At 44.3% G+C, this 18,980-nt stretch overlaps 1 long non-coding RNA gene across 1 annotated transcript; it reads left to right on the forward strand.

Annotated features, from left to right (window-relative positions):
• The first annotated feature begins 4,448 nt into the window (after positions 1 to 4,448).
• Positions 4,449 to 7,439, forward strand: LOC146184946 (uncharacterized). The gene is made up of 5 exons (XR_014707767.1): positions 4,449 to 4,562; positions 4,643 to 4,722; positions 5,740 to 5,926; positions 6,559 to 6,669; positions 7,371 to 7,439. It is a non-coding gene; the product is annotated as an uncharacterized LOC146184946 (long non-coding RNA).
• The last annotated feature ends 11,541 nt before the right edge of the window (positions 7,440 to 18,980 follow it).

Here is an 18,980-nt window from a genome sequence, read left to right on the forward strand (position 1 = left end):
CCTCTCGCGCATTTGCAATATTTGCTTAGAAGAGGCAGCTCAAATAGGAAAAAAAAAATAGCCACCGGCATTCCAAGCCACGTTTACTGCTGGCAGGGAGGTACGAGACAGGACTGCAAGACAGCAAGGCGACACGGTCGTCTGCGCGGCACTCTGAAGAAAATAAGGACCTTTTAAGCGGTGCATCAAAGTAAAAAAAGAAAAAAAGTCCGCTTGTTCAAACGAAGCAATCAGGAGAAGACCCAAAATGCGCCGACTAAAACCTGATCGCTTATTCCGCATAGAGCAAAATTTGAAGGATAAAAGGTGGCTGAAAAGAGCAAAAAAGGAGAAAAACTTTAAAATGAGCCAAATGGCCAAAAACCTGTACAGACACGGTGATCAATGGCACAAGATACCCGCCGACCCGACACTCCGGGCCTGCTCAAAACGAGCGTCGACGGCGGCACTAAGCAAAAGACGCTGCCGGCCGAGTGAAGGCTGGGGAACGTGACAAACGAGGTAGGGACATGGAAGGGGACTGATGGCCCCAGAAAGGAAAGGAAAAGGATAGTTGCGGGGCGGCAGACAAAGCTGTTTTCTGCTGTGTATTTTCTTTACCTGGGCACCCCCACAAAGGTGAGTGGGGTTAAACGACAAGAAGCGTTACTGGTAAAGTGGGCAGTAGAAAAACTGGCCGGAGCTCGAGCGAACTAGGCTGAAGATAAAAAAAAAAAAGCGAAATAAAGATGGAAGAAGAGAAAAGGGGAGTTATAACTAAGGCATGGAAGAAATCAAATTTCCAGATATAAAAAATTGCTGTGAGCAAGGTTGATGAAATGGTCGCTACACTATGTAGAAGTTCTGCTGTGCCTTCATCATGGTCGCCCTGAGAATGAATCTTTAGATACGCGTAGCCCATGCGAAAATAAATGTTGTTGACCAAACGATCGCCCAACAAGGTCAAGGCAACGTGTGTTGAAAATTCAGGCTCAGGCAATAACTTAACTTATTGCTTTTCTCGGGTACCCTTAGGCGAAATAGATCGTACACGTGCCTCCTAATACAGCTCCCCCATTATAAGATTGCCATAGCTTACAGTTATGCTGTTGATCACATTCAGGCCACAGTCAGTCAAAGGGCTCTGATGTGTCGGGGGCAGTGGTCTAGCGGAATTTGATATAAATTTACCTTCCTGTAAAGACCTTTGTGACAGTCCTGCCCCAGGAAGAGAATTATCACTCCGGTTTGTTGTTTGATTGAGTCATTGGCATAGCCCACAAAAGTAGGAATGGTGCGGCTTCCGAAGTACTGCAGAATCGATTGTTGCAAAAAAGAGGGTTTTAAAGAATATACATGACGGCGGAAAAAACAGACTGTAAAAGAATTATGAACTTCTTAACAAAAAAGTAAATTACAAAATACAGAATACAAACTCTTTCATTGACGCACTTCACTCGAAAGGATCGCAGTTTCACAACACTTCGCTGGCGCAGTGCACACTTTCAACTAGTTATTAAGGTCACACTGTCGCCACTGCAGACGCTACGCGCGAACGTTCAAAAACACCACACGGTAAAAAAAAAAAAAAAAAAAAAAGAAAAAAAAAAAAAAACCTAAACGGCGCCGGGTACAGAGGGAGGGAGTCCGATTCCTCTGGACGCGCACATGCTCACGGCTGGCGGATGGCCTCAGACGAACGTCGCTATCGAGATCTAATGTCTAGATAACCGATGCGCGTGATAAAAGGATGGCTGCTACTAGGCGGGAACTAGCGCCGAAATTAAATAAGACGGACGCTAACTCATAGTCTTAACGAATTTCTTTTCGGTCTCAGTCACACTAGAAATAATAACGCGATAGCATTTGTTTTCCACATTCCCAGACGTCAATTTAAACTTCGGTGGATTTAATTGCAGCATGACCTGCAGGGGGACCTCCTAAGCACAGCAATACTGAGACCCTTTTTGACAATTTAAGAGTTAGCAGAAAGAAAGAAAGAAGGAAAGAAAGAAAGAAAGAAAGAAAGAAGGAAAGAACGAAAGAAAGAAAGAAAGAAAGAAAGAAAGAAAGAAAGAAAGAAAGAAAGAAAGAAAGAAAGAAAGAAAGAAAGAAAGAAAGAAAGAAAGAAAGAAAGAAAGAAAAATAAAAAGCCTCTTCCTTTTTGATTTCAATGAGGTATAAAGCTTATAATATTGCATACCAGCATCTTGTAGGTACTGCGGAGGCAGGATAAAGTAGGCGGTAAAAATTCGATTTTCTTGAATTTACAGATGAAACGATTCGCTTCCTTAAGATTAGCAAGTAAAAATCATTACGCCGGAAATCACTGAGTCCTGGCAGGCTGCGGTGGTCAATTATCTCCTGTCGTTAAAGGTCAGCACTAAATCATTGCGGACTTGATCGGTACAGAAGCCGATGCATACGCCTTCTCTTCTATGCACACTCCCCTAGGCTAATTCCCTCACTGTAGACCATAGGTAAATGATGCAAAGATCGATATTTGTAACCGTTGAGGCTGTTGTCATCCCGGCGTTGTGTAGACATAATTTCGTCCATGTTGTTGAATGACCTTCTTGTGCACTGCGATGAGTTTCGGTGAGCAGGATTTTTCCTTTATTTTTCCCGCATGTTGAATTCTGCTGGGACTCCTTTTGGGAATCGTTCTGAGCTCCCGTGAACGTAGGTTCCAAACACCTTGAATCATAAGCGGGTGTTTTCTACAGTTCATCTTGCTCTCTTGTCAAATTCGTTTGCCTCTACATCACGATGTTGTACGCTGAATTCGAAGTGTTTGATATTGTTAAAAAAGCACACTACGAAGTTTTACCTCAAAATCTTTGGCAAAGAAAACGACCCGGCCTCTTTTACCAAAATGTTAAATTGAGGAAACTTCCCGCATAACAATATCGATTGAAGCGTCGGTACGTTGGAAGTAAGAGTCCATATAGAATCGTGATTAGCAGCTTTCGGCAGTTATGAGTAGAAAGTGTACATCACGAACAGTGAGAAAAATGTTGAAGACGAGTGTGCGCTAGCACCACAGGCGATAACATAACGTTTGCGTACAAGTGCTGCAAAGGCGTGGCTGATGTTTATTCATATCTGAGCTGTGCACCTGTCATTCCAAAGGTTTAGTGACGCCCCTTCACCGCAATACCAGCGGCAGAATTTACAAGCTCCTGATAGTAGATACGTGCTGCCCAAAAAGTGAAACTGGCCTCATAATCGTGTGACGGAGGCCGCTGCTAAACACGAGAAAAAACGCGACAGTGCAGCATGTAGTTACCTGTGCTGCTTCGCGTACATAAGGACGCCGCATCGAATTTGGTCTTTACAATTGCATTATGCCCCTGCTCTTCAGCGGCTGTGTGTATGTGGATGTTACGCGAACAAAAATGAACCCTCGTCTGGAAAAAGGCAGAATTCCCTGGAATGCACGCGCAGTAAAATCGACAGTAGTTAGAAAAATCACGTGATTAAATAAAGGTATCGAGCGAGTTAAGCGAAATTACCGCAGGAATTTGTGCTTTATAAAAGGATGGCTGAGCATGCACGGCTCAATGTTTTAAGGCAACACAGGTGTATGTTACCGACAAACATAAATTTTTACTTTCTCATTTTGCTTGCCTAACTATTTCCAACTGCCTAAAATATGTTTATTTGTTTACTTGGCGATGCATCATGATTGCAATAGTAAAAAGAAGCCCAATTAAGACCTTCCAAATAGAGCTCATTCACGATGTGATATTTAAAGACCCCGATAAAAGTGAATTGCGTATTCAGAAGCGAAGCTTGGCCTTTTTCACAATTCTTTCGTGCTCCTTACGATAATTAAAGTACAACAGTTTTAACTCTATTCACTCCGGAAGGAAATATTCTCGAATGTGTCACAGTTCACCAGCGCTAGCTAAGTGTGTATGGGCCGCCAGTAGAGCCGCTGCCGCCGCTCTCGAATCCGACCATGAGAGAGCCTGTTGCGCCCGTGCCCGGCTCCCATTGTCACAAGCCCGGGGGAGGCTTCCCTGTCTTCTTCTGTTGCTGGGAATGCAAGGCGGCCATTTCCCCTCCACCCTTCATAGCTCACTCTCCCTCTCCACGAAAAACCAGTTGGCCAAGATGGATGCCGCGTTGGCGGCAGCGGGACGCGAGCGACCATCTGCATTCTCTTCTTTCTCTTCCCCTCTTCCTTCTCCCACTATCCGCACGCTTACAGTGTCGTTTCCGCCGGCAGTCCACAGCCCCCCCCCCCCCCCCCCCCCTCCCTCCCTTTTTTGTTGCTTTCTCCGCTTCCTCCTCGTCCACTCAAGTTAGCAAGATGCCGCGTTGTTCGTCCTGCGGATCACGTCTGCCCGCGCAGTCGTCTTTCTCCTTCGGTAACTTTATGCTGATCTGCGACGTTTCTGTTCGTACTCATTTAACACGAGAACGAGCAAAAGTGCTATATCATCTGAGAAGACACTGTGCGAAAGTCCTCACCGCGGGACATTGGAAACTTCGACAGAACGATGTTGAAGATTTTGGGAAGGCGAAGAAAATCCGCGCGGCGCCCACCACATTGCACATATATTTTGATATTACAGGTAAGCGCCTCTTTGCTACGATGTGTTTTGAATTGTATTCTGAAGCGTGAAATGAATCGTAACGCTGCACTTAACCGCAGACGAAGAAATGGAGGGATGGAGCAGAGAGCTTAGCAGGCTGAACCGGAAACGCCATGACGAGCGTGATGCGCGGAAGAAGGTACGTAATGTGATGTTTGTCTTTCTTTTCTACTTTTAGTAGCTACGATGACGGATGAAGTTTCTAAACCCTCACTCTTACCCTAAGCAACCACCTTGATCTTGAGCACTGCCTCTAGCCTCCTAGCATGAAAAGCACAAAGGCGCCAGACTACAGTTCGCGAGCAGCAGCCAAGTACGGGCGTTATTAGTCTTGCATGGAGAACTCGAGCTGTGCTATGTGTCGCAAAATATTGTCGCCAACCTTTCAGATCTTCAATGATAACGCCTTGTAGAGCACGGATCGATTCTGTATTTTTGTTCATGCTTATCGCGAAACGCGCTTCTTTGGCTGAGCTACATGTACGCGAAAACTCACGCGAACGCGACGACGACACACATCGCGCGAAGCCTTCGCGCGAACAGAAATGCATGTGTCGATTGGCTCGTCACTCCGACCTGCCGAAATAGAAAATTTTGCTCCTTCCTCGCAATCGCATGCACAATCAGCTAACAGCATGAACGCAAAGCATACGTTACTGCCGTTCTATTCGCTCTCTCTCTCTCTCATTTTTTTTTTTTTTGCAGTGTTGCATCGTGATTGTGCATTTCCGCGTAAATTTCTCGCTTTGTACGAATAATGGTGAATGGGCAAGGATTCTACGAATGTAAAATCGCAACAAAAAAAAAATAAATAAAAGGTCAAGTTAGTATACTCTTATAGCGCAAGTGTAAATCCATTTTATGGCATGCTATCGCAAAACACTTCAATTCTTGCAATTGTGACTTGCATATGCAAATAGTTTGCGGTGTACTATACCAGTAACACAGAGCGTCGTCGCCGTTTCGCGTTTCCGTTGATGCACGATTAAAGTCTATTCTAAATAACTTGCACTTGGTTGCTTCAAACTTTATCCAGTCAAGTGCTTTTGTCTCTTCAACAACTATAACAAAATGTGTGCTTCTTTTGAATGATGCATAGTCTTATTTATTTAAAGAATCAGCCACATCAATTACATTTACCTTCGTGTTTTTACAGGTCCACCTTGGCCATGGAAATTGTATGAACCAATTCAGTCTCCGATCGGATTCCGACTTCTGCAAGCTGATGTCCGTTTACCTCGGGGGGACTGAAGTACAAGGAGCGTGACAGGAAGCCTTCGTAGCAGAGCCATCTCAAGAGTGTTCCCTCCACCTTACCCTTTTGGAGTGGCATCAGTTGTCAGGTAAACGAAAACATCTTTCCATGAACTGCAGAAGAGATTTCATTTGGTTTTGTGGTGGCTGTATACAATATAATTGTAATTGTATTGTTTTTGGTATTTCAGAAACTGAAGCTGGTGATGGTTTAACTGTGGCTATCAACAAGCTGCAAACTATGCTGCTTAAGGAGCATGGCTGCTGTTTGAAATACAGTGCAGGGGAAGGCTGATGAGATCACACAAAACGGTTTTATCATTATCAATGGATGACTGGCTCAATGTGCGTGTTGGTTGTTAGGCACCAACAATTATGCTAGCAGTTTTGAGTCACTTTCATAGCTGAACTTGCCTAGCACGACAAAATAAGCCATATTTGCTGCAAAATTTAACAACGCTAAACAACATGTGTTGCTCGTTTGGAAATGTATACAGCAGTTGCTTGACCATGGTCAGAGCAGTAGTTGTATTTCAGCATGCTAACCCTAGCAATGTTCTATTATATGCTAAACAGTATTTCAGTAGTAAATCAATGCTTCCAGCTGAGCAATAATTTTCTGGAAAATATGTCAAGTTTTCATCCGAATTGTGATTTTGTCGTTTTTGCAAAATCAAATGAATGATTGAATAGAAAATAATTAATGATTTTATTTGTGCAGACACCTGGCTATTGCTGAAGGAGGTGAGCTGCAGCGAAGAAGATGTGGTCAAGCGCTACAAGATGATGCCGCACTACCTGGCACAGAAATGTCTGCGCCTTTTTCTCTAGGGTAAGATTTATAGTGTATTCCTTCCGGTGGGTGACAGAGTAATGTATGCACAGGATTTCTTTTTTTTTTGCAGCGGAGTTATGCTTGCTTTCAAGGTGTAGCTAATCAGCGGGTGTCACAGGTTGCTCAGTTCTCTAACATAAAAGCTTATAGGCTTATAGTAGGCAATACAAGCTATTGCAATTTCAGGAGATTTTTCTAGCAGAGAAAGATTTGCATGGGCCGCAGTTATAAGGGCATTACATACTGGCTGTCCTGAGGATATCTGTGTGCAGTAATGGTTAGACTAAACACGTATAATCTTTCAGTCATTTTCAATGAGCCTTGTTAAACTCTTTAAACATTTATTTATTGCTCGATATGAAGGCTTACTACTTTGGCATTCTACCACTTACGTTAGAGTTGTGGGCTTTATGTAGGAGAGACGGGCTATGATTTGATAAAATGGTAATACAAAAATGGCCTTGTGCTGTCCATTTCTGGTCCACATAATGAACACAATGAGGTTTAAAATATTCTTGTGCCTGTCACTACATTCTCCATTGCCAATGTCTATGGAAAACCACAAAATAATTCTTTCATTTTTCAGTTACCTTCAAAATAACCAGCATCAATTTTTCTTCATCGAAACCACTTTTTTTGTTTAAAAAATGCATTTTAAATAGGTGTTTAATTGAAATCTGCATCTTTTTATCATTCAGGTGTTCCCGTTCAAGCGCCTTTTGGAAATACAGCTTTATGGATTCCAAATAAAGGCGGCTTCTCACAGGTGTTGTTTCGCATGTCTTCGGCATGCTTGCACACTTTTTTTGTGCAGAGCTGCTAGGTCTATGCCTGCAAAATAGCCCAATTAATGACTGTGATCCCATGAGACTAATTTTTCCCACTTGGCTGTGGTTGCATTTTGCACGTGTGAATATTCTCACAATAGGAGAGAAGAAAGTCACAACAGTATGTGAAATGAACATGCGCCCTCGGACTACAGAACATCAGAGTACGGAATGTCAGATTGCGGGACATCAGAATGCATGCCGTCACAGTATAGAACAACAGACTACAAAACGTCAAAATACAGAACTACAGACAATGAACGTCACAATATAGAACTACAAACAATGAACGTCACAATATAGAACTACAGACAGTGAACGTCACAATACAGATCTACAGACAATGAACGTCACAATACAAAACTACAAACAACGAACGTCAGACAACAGGTCAAAAATACGACAAGACTACAGACCATCAGAAATTTTCAGTTGTTTTTTTCGACTGGGTTTCCACACTCTCTTTACCAGTTCTAAAATCTAACCCTGTTCTAGAACCTGGTCCACATCAGAAGAAAAGCCAAGCACTCACCCACACATGCGATCGATGTTCCGAGCTGCCCTCTTGTTGGCCGATTGTTGCTCCTGCTTGTTGCTTGAGGTGCCACCTCCGATCACAAGATGTTGTGGCTTGTAGCTTCAGATCCACCTCCAATCACCAGATGTTGTGGCTTGTAGATTCAGATCCCAACGCTGGTCACCAGTTGTCGTGACGCTGGGGCTATGTCGACCCGGCCTTCACTTGGTAGCGTGCAGAGACTCCGGGTTCATGAAGGATTGAATCTTCGAAGTTGGTAAAATATATACAAGCAGGTTTAATGGCACTTTGAGAAAACTTATTTACATGATTATTTACACGAAAAGGAAAGGTACATCAGCAAAATGACAAGCGTTAAGAGTTCATAGCGAGAAGCGACTGGATGAGCCGTTTACCCAGGGCTCAGAGCGACATTTCGTACTCTGCAGCGTCCTTAAAACCCCCTATGTCCAGCCCCTCTCTGAAGATGCTGACCAACCAAATCCAGGGCACGCCCCTCAGATATCGGCATCCAATCGAACACATCACTGCACTGATGGTCTGAAGCACTGACTGGCCCGGCATTGTTTCGTTGAGCCTGGTCACTTGTTGGCGGGAAAAGCTTGGGAACGGCGAGGAGGTACATTTCTATTCTTCAGCCAAGAATTGATAGGCTGGTTCCGGCAAGTGGATTTACTTCTCAGAAACCCAAGTACACGTGCGCGCCGCATACGGCTCCCAGCATTGTCCCTTTTCGACAATTGCAAATCTTTCCTGCATTCCCGGGAAATCATTTAATGGCCGTATGCGTCATGCTCCTTTCTTGTCCGGCATTCCCAGGAAATCCTCTAATGGCCGTAATCACCTTGCTCCTTTCTTGTCCTGTACGTCAGCGGACGTGTCACTCTGTCGCCTCGTTTGGACAATAGGCATTCCTTACTTGACCATAGCGCTTCTCGACGGGAAGGGTGAACAATTGAACGAAAGCACTTCCGGCTATCTCCCGCAGGGGGACATTTCTTTGTGTTTTTCTAGACGTTCTCTTGACAGGGTCAATTTTTTCATTTGCAGGGTGTCCACAAAGCAAAACAGGCTTACAAAACAGGATTCCTGGAAACAGGCTCACTTAGAGCCATTGTACCAACAGCACATATCCACAGCACTTATCCATGCCCACAGGCGAACAATAGAGCGCGCAAATGCGGATGCACGGTCGTAACAAAACCCACACTTGGTCTCCTGGATTGTACTCTGTTTGCGTGGCGTCGTCGTAAGTTGTATCGTCGGCTGTCGGTTACTGCGCTGGGCGGCGGTGTCGGTTTGCACTCTGGTCGTGTTGTCGGCGATATCGTCGTGTGGAGCGGCGATGAAATGGTTGCGTCGTCGTTAGTGGTCGTCGGCGGCGGAGGATCTTCTTTTCGCCGTTGAGCAACCTTACCTCCAAAGATTGCTGCCTTTAGTTTCCCCTACGGGAACTTGGGGACCTTCCGCGCACACTATCATCATAGTTACGTCCAGGCGACGCAAAGCGGGCCCAGTACGGCGATGGAGACCTGAATCTACGGCTTGGTGGCACAATCTCACCGCTACGCAGATAGTTGTCGATTTCTTGCGGCCGTTCACCTGGGCGTGGTCGTGGAGCGTCGACTGCAAATCCGCGGAGACCGATTCGTCGGTACGGGCAGTGCCGCAGAATGTGGCCGGCCTCACCGCAGTGGAAGCATAATGGGCGGTTGTTCGCTGTCCTCCATGCGTCGCACTTCCTGGGGCTTGTTGGTCGTTGGTAGGCTTGGCGGGCGGGGGCCAAGGGGCGGCTTTCAGGAACAGGACGGTAGCGGCGAGGGCTCGGAAAGTCATCACGTCGGGGCGGAGGGCGACGTAATGCACCAGCGTAGTTCATCGCTGTTGCCTCTTGTGCTGGAACAGTCGCAGCCGTCGCTTCAGGAACGCCCAGCGCCTGCTGGACTTCTTCACGGACGACGTCCGCGAGCGTCGCCACCTGGGGTTGTTGCGATGATGGCTGCATTCTGCGGAGCTCTTCTCGCACGATCTCCCGGATGATGTCCCGAAGGTTCTCTCCGCTTGCAGATGCGCTGGGGTAGTGGCATGAGTAGTCTGGTTGAAGTGGTCGCTCGTAGTGGCGCATCCGGGTGTACAACGTCTTCTCGATGGCAGACGCTTCCGTTTCAAATTCCTCCACTGTTTTTGGCGGATTTCGGACAAGATTTCCAAAAAGCGATTCTTTGACGCCTCGCATTAAAAGTTTGACTTTCTCACCTTCAGTCATGTTAGGGTCGGCGCGGCGAAAGAGGCGCTTCATCTCCTCAACGTACGCCAGGACAGACTCGTTAGGAAGTTGCAGTCTTGACTGAAGGAGGGCCTGGGCTCTTTCCTTTCGGACGATGCTTGAAAAGGCAGTCAGAAACGCTTCCTTGAAAGTCTCCCAATCCTTCATAGTTGCCTCATGATTTTCGAACCAAACTCGGGCATGTCCTTGAAGAACAAAGTAGACTTGCCTAAGTTTTGCGGCGTCATTCCAGCCGTTGAAATCTGCCACACGGTCGAAAAGGTCCATCCAATCTCCCGCATCTTCATCCGGTAGTCCATGGAAGCAGGGGGGCTCCCGGGGTTGGACGAAAATAACCGGTGCTGTAGGCTGGGCCATTGTCAGCGTCGATGCCTTCCGAGATCGACTGGGGTCAAGCAGCAGACCGTGTTCGGGTTGTAGGCCTTGAAGTCGGCGGCTGGCTCGGTGACCTGTAGGCTGGTCTTCCAGGGCGACAGGAACACGGCTTGGGTCTTCGCTTGAAGGATCAAAGGCAGCACCTCCACCAGATGTCACGTAGTGGTGACGAGGGCGACGACACAAATGAAGGGTCGATGATTGCACTAAAGAAACTCTTTATTTGGGCTGACTTGCGCCCGCAAAAGAACTAAGCAACTCGGCGGCGGCGATAGAAACAAACGTGCTCGTCGATCGTCGAACAAAGAATGTCCGTCACACTCGGCAACGCTCAATTTAAAGGCTGCACAGAACAATCTAGATAACGTCGCAAACAGCTACCAGCACGGGCTGGAACATTGTGGAAAGACACCCGAGTGGCCGGAACCTTCGAGACAGATCTCGGTGCGTCTTGCGCTACAACAAAACTGATAAAGGTGTGACTCGCGACATCGAGCAGTAACAAACAAAGATTACAGAACTGATACGCGGTCCAGAATCAGAGTGATAAGCCTGTATGCCGGCGGCTGTTAAAAAAACAACAAATACTGTTTTGTAGGTTTCGCGGCAGTATTTAGGTAAAAATAGAACCCATCAGCACAAAATGTATCGTGATCACGAGATTATTATTCTTCAAGTCCTTTATGCTTAAGGCATATGAGCCTTTTATTATTTTAAATAATATCCGTAGCCTGTCGCATTGAGTGCACGCAGGTAGGACTTAATTATCTAGCAGCCAGGGCGCAGAGTTCAGCATCCTTTGCTAAAAAGGGGGAGCACTGACATTATATTTTACATTAATTCAAAGTTGCAACGCTGTGTCTGGGCGCTCCCAACATCACGTACAGGCCGACTATTAAGGGTAATGACGTTCTCCCATTTGCATCTGCGCGCACAAATTTTCACAACGTCCGCTTTTTTTCGTTCACACATTACGATCTTGCTCGACACAAGACGCGATGCAAACGCTGACGCTGCTAACTATTGCAACATCAGCAAGTTAACTCAGCAAATGACAGCTTGCGTTTAATTGGTGTTGCCCCCATTTTCATTTCTGCCGCGCAAAATACAATGTTGTGCGCGTCAAAACGTTTTTTGTTTTTGCAGCACGTTACTGCGTAAGAGTAAAGAAAAAAAAGAAACACGCGCTTACGCCTGCAAAAGCGCAACTTCGGTGTTTTATCGAGTAATGAGATACGTGCATTACTTGCGAATCTTAACAGTACTTTCCTCTCCATGCTTTTTTCTTTTAGCTGTGTTACTGACTCATAATTTGCTCACTCCTAGATGCTGAAAGAAATGACTCCAAACAGCGCCAAATTAAAAATGCAGGAGCAAAACATAAACGCAAAAAAAAAAAAAAGAAAACTCAGAACGGTTCTTTAAGAATACCTAAGTAAAATGCGTTTATTGCAGCATGGAAAAAACAACGCTGGCAGAGTAAGGACGAGAGAAAGGACACACAACAAGTGTGTCCTCCTTCTTCTCGTCCTTCGTCTGCCAGCGCTGTTTTTTCCATGATGCTCAACCAACTTGCCCAGCAACAAACATTTCTCAGGTTTATTGCAGACAACATTCAGGGAATGTATGTGAACATCAGCAGTAAAGTAAAGCGCAAGAGTATTATAAAACGACAATAAAAAAAAGAATTTCTCATTAGCGGATTCCCCACATGATAGAAGCTGTAAGTTTCACCTGGATATTGACCATGATTCCAGACAGACCATCAAAAGCTGGGGGTTCCTAATACGTATGTTGCGGTCTGGAATTTTCTCGTTCTCTGTGTTCCTCACGGTTTGCAATCATTTTATTTTTGGACAGACATCACCTCCTGGTGTCCTTGTGTCCTTAATTATGCGAAATGATCGTAAAAGGGATCGTAGAAGTCTTTTCAGGCGTGACGTACACTCAAAACTATGCGCTACATACGTGCCATGTGCAATGTATGGTTTATATGTACACTTGTATATGGCGGGAGGAGCGATAGTGACAACGATGATGTCTCATTTGGTGATAACAATATACGCCAGCACCCTATAGATGTAGAAGGGCAATTTACTGTTTTTCGTTATCTAGCGGTCTCAATCTATATCACAAATTCCCATTATGTTTTTCTAACAAAGATTCAGTGCAAATTCCGCATTATTGATCAGAAGAATCTTATCTCGCTCTACAGGAGGAAAGCCAGTAATGGAGCCTAATAACGCTTTTCCTCACGTAACTAGCGTCCTTTTATCAATTTGCGTTTATCAGGTGAACGGTTTTTCAAAAAAATTAAGAGATGGGAAGCTTATGGAAGCGGACCGTTCGAGAGAACACTGGAAGCCAGAAGACGGAAACTATTCGAGTCCTGTGCCTCCGTAGTCCCTACAAAAATCTCGAACTATCCCGTAGAGATTGCAGCCCTTAAGTACGCCGAAAGTGGCACATGAGATATGCAGTGCAGTTTTGTTGTTCTCTTTATTTTTTACTGTTAAGCTGCGCATTCCTTGCTCTAATCGCTCAGTTTTATCATTGCTGTGCGAAGGCTCGTTTTAATTGAAAAATGAACCACATACAGAAGCATTTTAAATGTACTGCTTTAAAATCCTGCTTAAGTTGAGCCGCCATTACTTATTGCTTATGCTCAAGTGAAGATGAAAAGTACTCTCTGAATCGCAGATGTACACTATTGTAAACATTAGTCCATTAAAACTGATGCGATACAAAGCATATAAATTTTTGTAGTACTACCAGTGTTTATTTCAGGTATCATTTTACTTTGCTGCGCACAGTAAGCGACAAAAGATATTTGCTCATACTTTAATGCTTCATGCGTTTATAGTCTACATAAGGGATTACCTTGAAGCACTCGTTTGCAATTTTAAGAGTATAAGTTCTTCTCATGTTTAGCGATTTCTGTCGGAATTTCGACGGCTCAAAATTCAATATGTTGGACTATAGGGAGGAACCATATCGTTCAAAATTGAAGTCTAACCATTGGTCACTCTTTATGCACACAAAATTTATATTCAAGTCGAAGTTTAAAATGTGCGAAAGAGTCGTACCGACAACCTTTAGCCACTGAAATTGTAACGGGTGTGTAAATTTTGGGGGTCGTGGGGATAAATTAAATTGGTTGAGAGGAAAGGAAATGTGTATGAATGTGTCGGTGGACACCTGAGCCGTGCGAAAGGGAAGGAAGGGAGTCAAAGAAGCAGAGAAAGTGGTGCCGTATTGGAGTAATTTCGACCACCTGGGGAAGACCTTTAACGTTCATTGACATCGCCTTTGCGTTTCGCTTCCATCGAGACGCTGCGGTCAGGATCGAACCCGGTCCAGTAGACGAGCGTAGCTATGCACTGATCTGCTTGCGCTCTTGCGTTTCAACCTGTATCGGCGGCGGCTGCAATATTTTTTATTGCAAGTGAAAAGGGAGTGACCGCCAGTGAAGCAGATCATATTTTTGATTGCGATGGCCTGGACAACCACATCTTCAACTTGTGCAAAAACATAGAACTAGACAAGAAAATCAGGATGCACTACATGACGAAGGAAAACCTGGCAGCTATTTAACCATGGTTGAACCGTGTTAGACGATCTATAGCGATCGGTTGTGCACTGTTTTGCGTGGCCTAGTGTTGGTGTTTGTGCTGATTCTTGTATTATTGTCATCGACATGATTTCAAGGATATATGGCTTGATGCTGTAGTGTAAAAGAAAGTTCTATATCTAATCACAATAAATATCTAACGTTAAATAATTAGGTAACACCAGCATTTATTTCAGTGCAGTTATACTTGACATAAACTTTAAACTATATTTGTACGTGCGTATAGTTTAATGGTTAATCATATTAAAAATTTAAAGGCGATTAATTGCGACGAGTAGTTACTAAATGTATATTCTTGAAGCAAGTTATAATTATGAAACGCCTGTGGTGCAGTTATGCTCGATGGAAGCTACACAATGATATAACACTTCTGTTTCCAAAGCTTGACTCGATTATTCATTCTTGCCACAGCTGCAGGGGACGCTCACTACCAGAGATGACGTTCATAAAAGGCTTAAATAAACTGCGTTTGAGCAAATGCGTTAAAGAAAGCTTGTTGTTGGTTTGAGGTCACCATCAATACGAGAAATACACTCAGAAACATGTATAGCGCAGCGTAAGCGTTTGTTTCTTCCGTCCTTTCCTCGTTTGCGCCATAATTATGTAACTAATTTTTTTCTTGCCTCCTCTGGTTTTACTTTAATGTCACGCCCCTTGTCTATTTTAAAAATGTAAGTTGGAAAACGGCGAAAACCACAACATATTTCAATAAAAAGTACTAAGTGCATTCCTCGAACAAACAAGCTATCCCTCTAACCACCGCCTTCAAGCGTAACTCATAAATCCGCTCCATATCCGCACATGAGCGCTGAAAAAATCTACACGAGTGCGTAAGATACTCTTTCTTGCCTGGCAAGGCGCTCATCGCGCGCTTGACTAGGCTTGACCTCCACGCGTACTCAGGTGCAGACGGACATCACTAAAGCAGTTATATTATAATCTCCTTGGAAGGAAGAAGGGCCCGAAGAAGAGCGCTGCGCCCTACGGGGAAAACACAATTTGCTAAAAGCGTCGCAGACATGTATAAGAAGATAGATGGCAGTGATAGTTACCCCTACTAATCTGCATTTATGAATATTTACGCTAACTAATCAAAATATAACTAAAATAAAATTTATTTTTACTAAATCATAGAAAGGGAAATGGCTCACATATGCGGGTCAGGCGCTTCTAGTTGAGAAAGTATTTGAGTTCAATGTTTTGCACTTCGTTGGTAACTTTTATTATAATTACATAAGTCTCTTTAACCTGATCCTTTAGACTCATAAAGAATCATTCGATCTTTAGACAGCCGCCACTTTTGGGAAAGAAACGAAGTTTAAAAAGAGAAGTGCACTTTTTAATTTCTGTATATTTATACTAGGCAATGATCTATGCGATAAATACCAATTCACTTGCGCTCTAAAGAGGATTTGCACATAAATCGTCGAAGTGAAACATCGGAGACCCTGGTTGAACGGTGAAATTATCTTAAAAAGTGCAGATATAAACGATATAAAACCAAATATTATCCGTGAAGGCTTTTCGTGTTCTTTCCTCTTGAGCTGGTTTTTTTTCGGGGAGAATTTAGCGTGCGCTGAAAAGCTTCTCTCCGCTTCATTGAAAAAAAAACAAAAAAAAAAAAACAAAAACGGCGTTTCATGCATTCTTTTGATGATGCAGGCATCGCCCTATTTCCAGTTGGCTTTTCCAGAAACAGGAAATGTTTCAACGGAGTCACTGTCACTCAGACAAAGTGAAATAGAACTAAAAAGGTTGTCGGTGACCCATGTATGGTCCACGGTAGAGATAACCGACAGCTGAGTAAACACAGAAAGTGCGAGGCAGGGCAGAATGTGCGTTTTAACATAGACCGGAGCCGCTTCTTCTGACGATGGCGTAATTAAGATAGACGTTCATTCTGTTGGTTTTACCACGCTAGACGTTTATCGTAGTACAGAAAATTTCACCGCTGCATAATCACCTTGATCAGAGAGCTCCCACGCGCATGAGCCTGCTGTAGTCGCGAGCGTACTTGCTTGCGTGTGAGTACTGACGTGACTTCGCTGGCTTGCATAGAGCCCGGGAACTTGTTTTTCATTTATTTCATGCAGTTTCTGCACTTTGTGATCGAGAAGAGTTTGCAGATGGTAGCAGGAAGGAAGGCGAGTTGAAAACAAAAAGGAAAGATAGAAAACCATACCCGCGAATGTGTTGCACAACGCCTTTCATGCAAAATATGACACTAAAGCGCATGACAGCGTAATGAAAGTGCGTAAAGGGCCAGCTCACGAAGCCGCAAGCGCGTCCGCTTCATTCGCCCTGTTACACGGCCTGTTTTCACATGCTCAGCGCGCCGGCGCCTGAACAAACATTCCCTCCTGGAACAACATAATAAGCTATTTTTACATGTACAGCAACGCCCACCTGTTCCGAAGCAGTGAAGAGAGATATTTTGGTGAGGGGTGGTTAGCACGGCTCAGTGGCGGAGCGGCCAATGAATAATGTTCCTCAGAAAGGCACGTGCGAAAAGCTGTTTTAGTGCGTTAGCAGTAGAGCTTTCGCTCACCAATTTCGACCGTCTTTATTCATCTTGATTTTGCAAGTACGTGGTAATTCGTAAACAGTCAAACCCCGCAATCGCAGATTGCAAGGGTGAAGGAACGGGATAGTTGGTAGTTCATCTTTGAAAGCAAAAGAGCGCACTTCAAAACACAGACACAGAAAGGGAACAACAACACCACAGATTGCGCCGATGTTTGTCCGGTCCTCGGCCTCCGCAAAGGTTTATTTGGCAGACCGTAGTCGAAGCTGAACAAAAGTAAAATGAAATGCTGTCTGGCGGTGAAAGAGGTCTAGATCTGTGAACGAGCGAACAGATAAGCTTCGATGGCCACTTGAGTAGGCCCCTACGCCGTCGCCGCTGCCGAACACTCCATGTGTTCAAGCACCACTCTCTCTCGCTGTGCTTCTCATGTCGTCGTGTTCAACTTCCCTCCTTGTGCAGTACCCCTAGAACACACCGCTTTCACATTGGCTTCTTTATAAGCTTCAAGCACCTCCCTGGAGTGTCTAGATGGGCGCCCACTTACTGAAGTCAAGATTGTAGGTCGCTGGCCGCGGCGATCGTCGGCGGTGAAGGCCTCACATGCACTGCTTCGCTTCATGAAAAGCACAGGCCTGATCGATAGGCTGCGATTTTGCTTTTATGTTACGTGATATGACTGTGGCGTGATGTGATATGGCTTTGATGTGACTATATCATCCATCTCTCTCTTACTAACCCCTTTTATATCCACTCACCCCCTTCATCCAGTGCAGGGTAGCAAACCGGTTTCTTTTGCCGGTTAACCTCCCTGCCTTTCCTCCTCCTCATTCAAGCATCCCGAACTTTTAACAATGTTTCACTACTAAGTCTATGATTCACCGAATTAAAAAAAAATATTATCTAAAACCTTCTTGACCTTGAAAATGCAGCCTCGGGCTGAAATCGAAATAAGACTAAAATGTTAGCGCACTTGACTCGTCTATTTCGCTTAATAATTGTGTCTCCTCTTTATTAATATAAACGAGGCATACGTAATGGGTACCAAAGGCTGAAACACTAAAAATAATACAAATACTAGGAATATCCTTTACTTTAATTTTGCTCCAGTTCTTTTCAGGCAGTCTTGCGTTTTTGCATCCGCCCGATTCCTTCGGAATTGAGAAGTAACATAGGTATCCTAAAAAAAACTACATTCAGGTTTTTTAACCTGTGCATAATACCAGTTTTACTGATATAAAGAATACGTTTCAACTTACCACATTCTCTTGTAGCTTGTTTACGGAGCCCTCACTCAGGCGTTATGTCAGCATTTCTTGCACACCATGACATGATGGTTCAAGGCATACAGTTTCTTACACTAACTAGAGGGAAAGCTGAGGGCGCTGAACTTCAGCCACTATGGGTGCGCTAAGAATCATAGGCCGGTTCCCTACTTGATGCGGGACAGTCGGTTTTTCTTGGGTGCACGGAGTGGCGTTACTATGATGTTTCTTTTTCATTATTATTATCATCATCATCATCATCATCATCTCGAGGTGCCTACACAGACCGCAAAAGCAGATGTCGCCAACAAAAGGTTTCTGTTTCCCGAAATGTCACTAAAAGCGTTCTTAAGTAATTGCACAACCATAAATATTTCCAGAACGGTTTTGTTTTTGTTCAAAGGGTGCCTATTGAGTGCGAAATATTGGTACTTATGCTGCTCAAAACTAAGCCAATAGGAGAAAGGGCCATCGCTTATATTGGATAAATCTCACACTGGCATTCTGTTTCTCTCTCGCTTTGCAATATATAGTCACAAAATTTAATTGAAGAGCATTGTTTATGGTAGAACAACGTTCATCTTTGCATAGGTTTGGCCAAAAGTTGTAGTTCTGCACTCGGTAGCTCTCCTACGCATGATGCTTTAAGCGCCCATGGTGGCTGAACCGGTCGTCAGGAAACTCCATGTAAACTCCTATAGATGGCAGTACAGCTTTCGCTCTATAGTAAGAGTAAGAAACGGTCAAGGTGTAGGTATAGTACATTATCTTTCTAAGGAAAAATTCGCTGTTGTGATTGAAGCCATCTTTCCACGGAATAAATAATATTTTTACAATAGATGATTCCTCCTTTACTAAAGT

Source organism: Amblyomma maculatum, chromosome 6, assembly GCF_055883805.1.
Source record: "Amblyomma maculatum isolate TAMU_Amacu chromosome 6, ASM5588380v1, whole genome shotgun sequence".
Classification (NCBI taxonomy): domain Eukaryota; kingdom Metazoa; phylum Arthropoda; class Arachnida; order Ixodida; family Ixodidae; genus Amblyomma; species Amblyomma maculatum.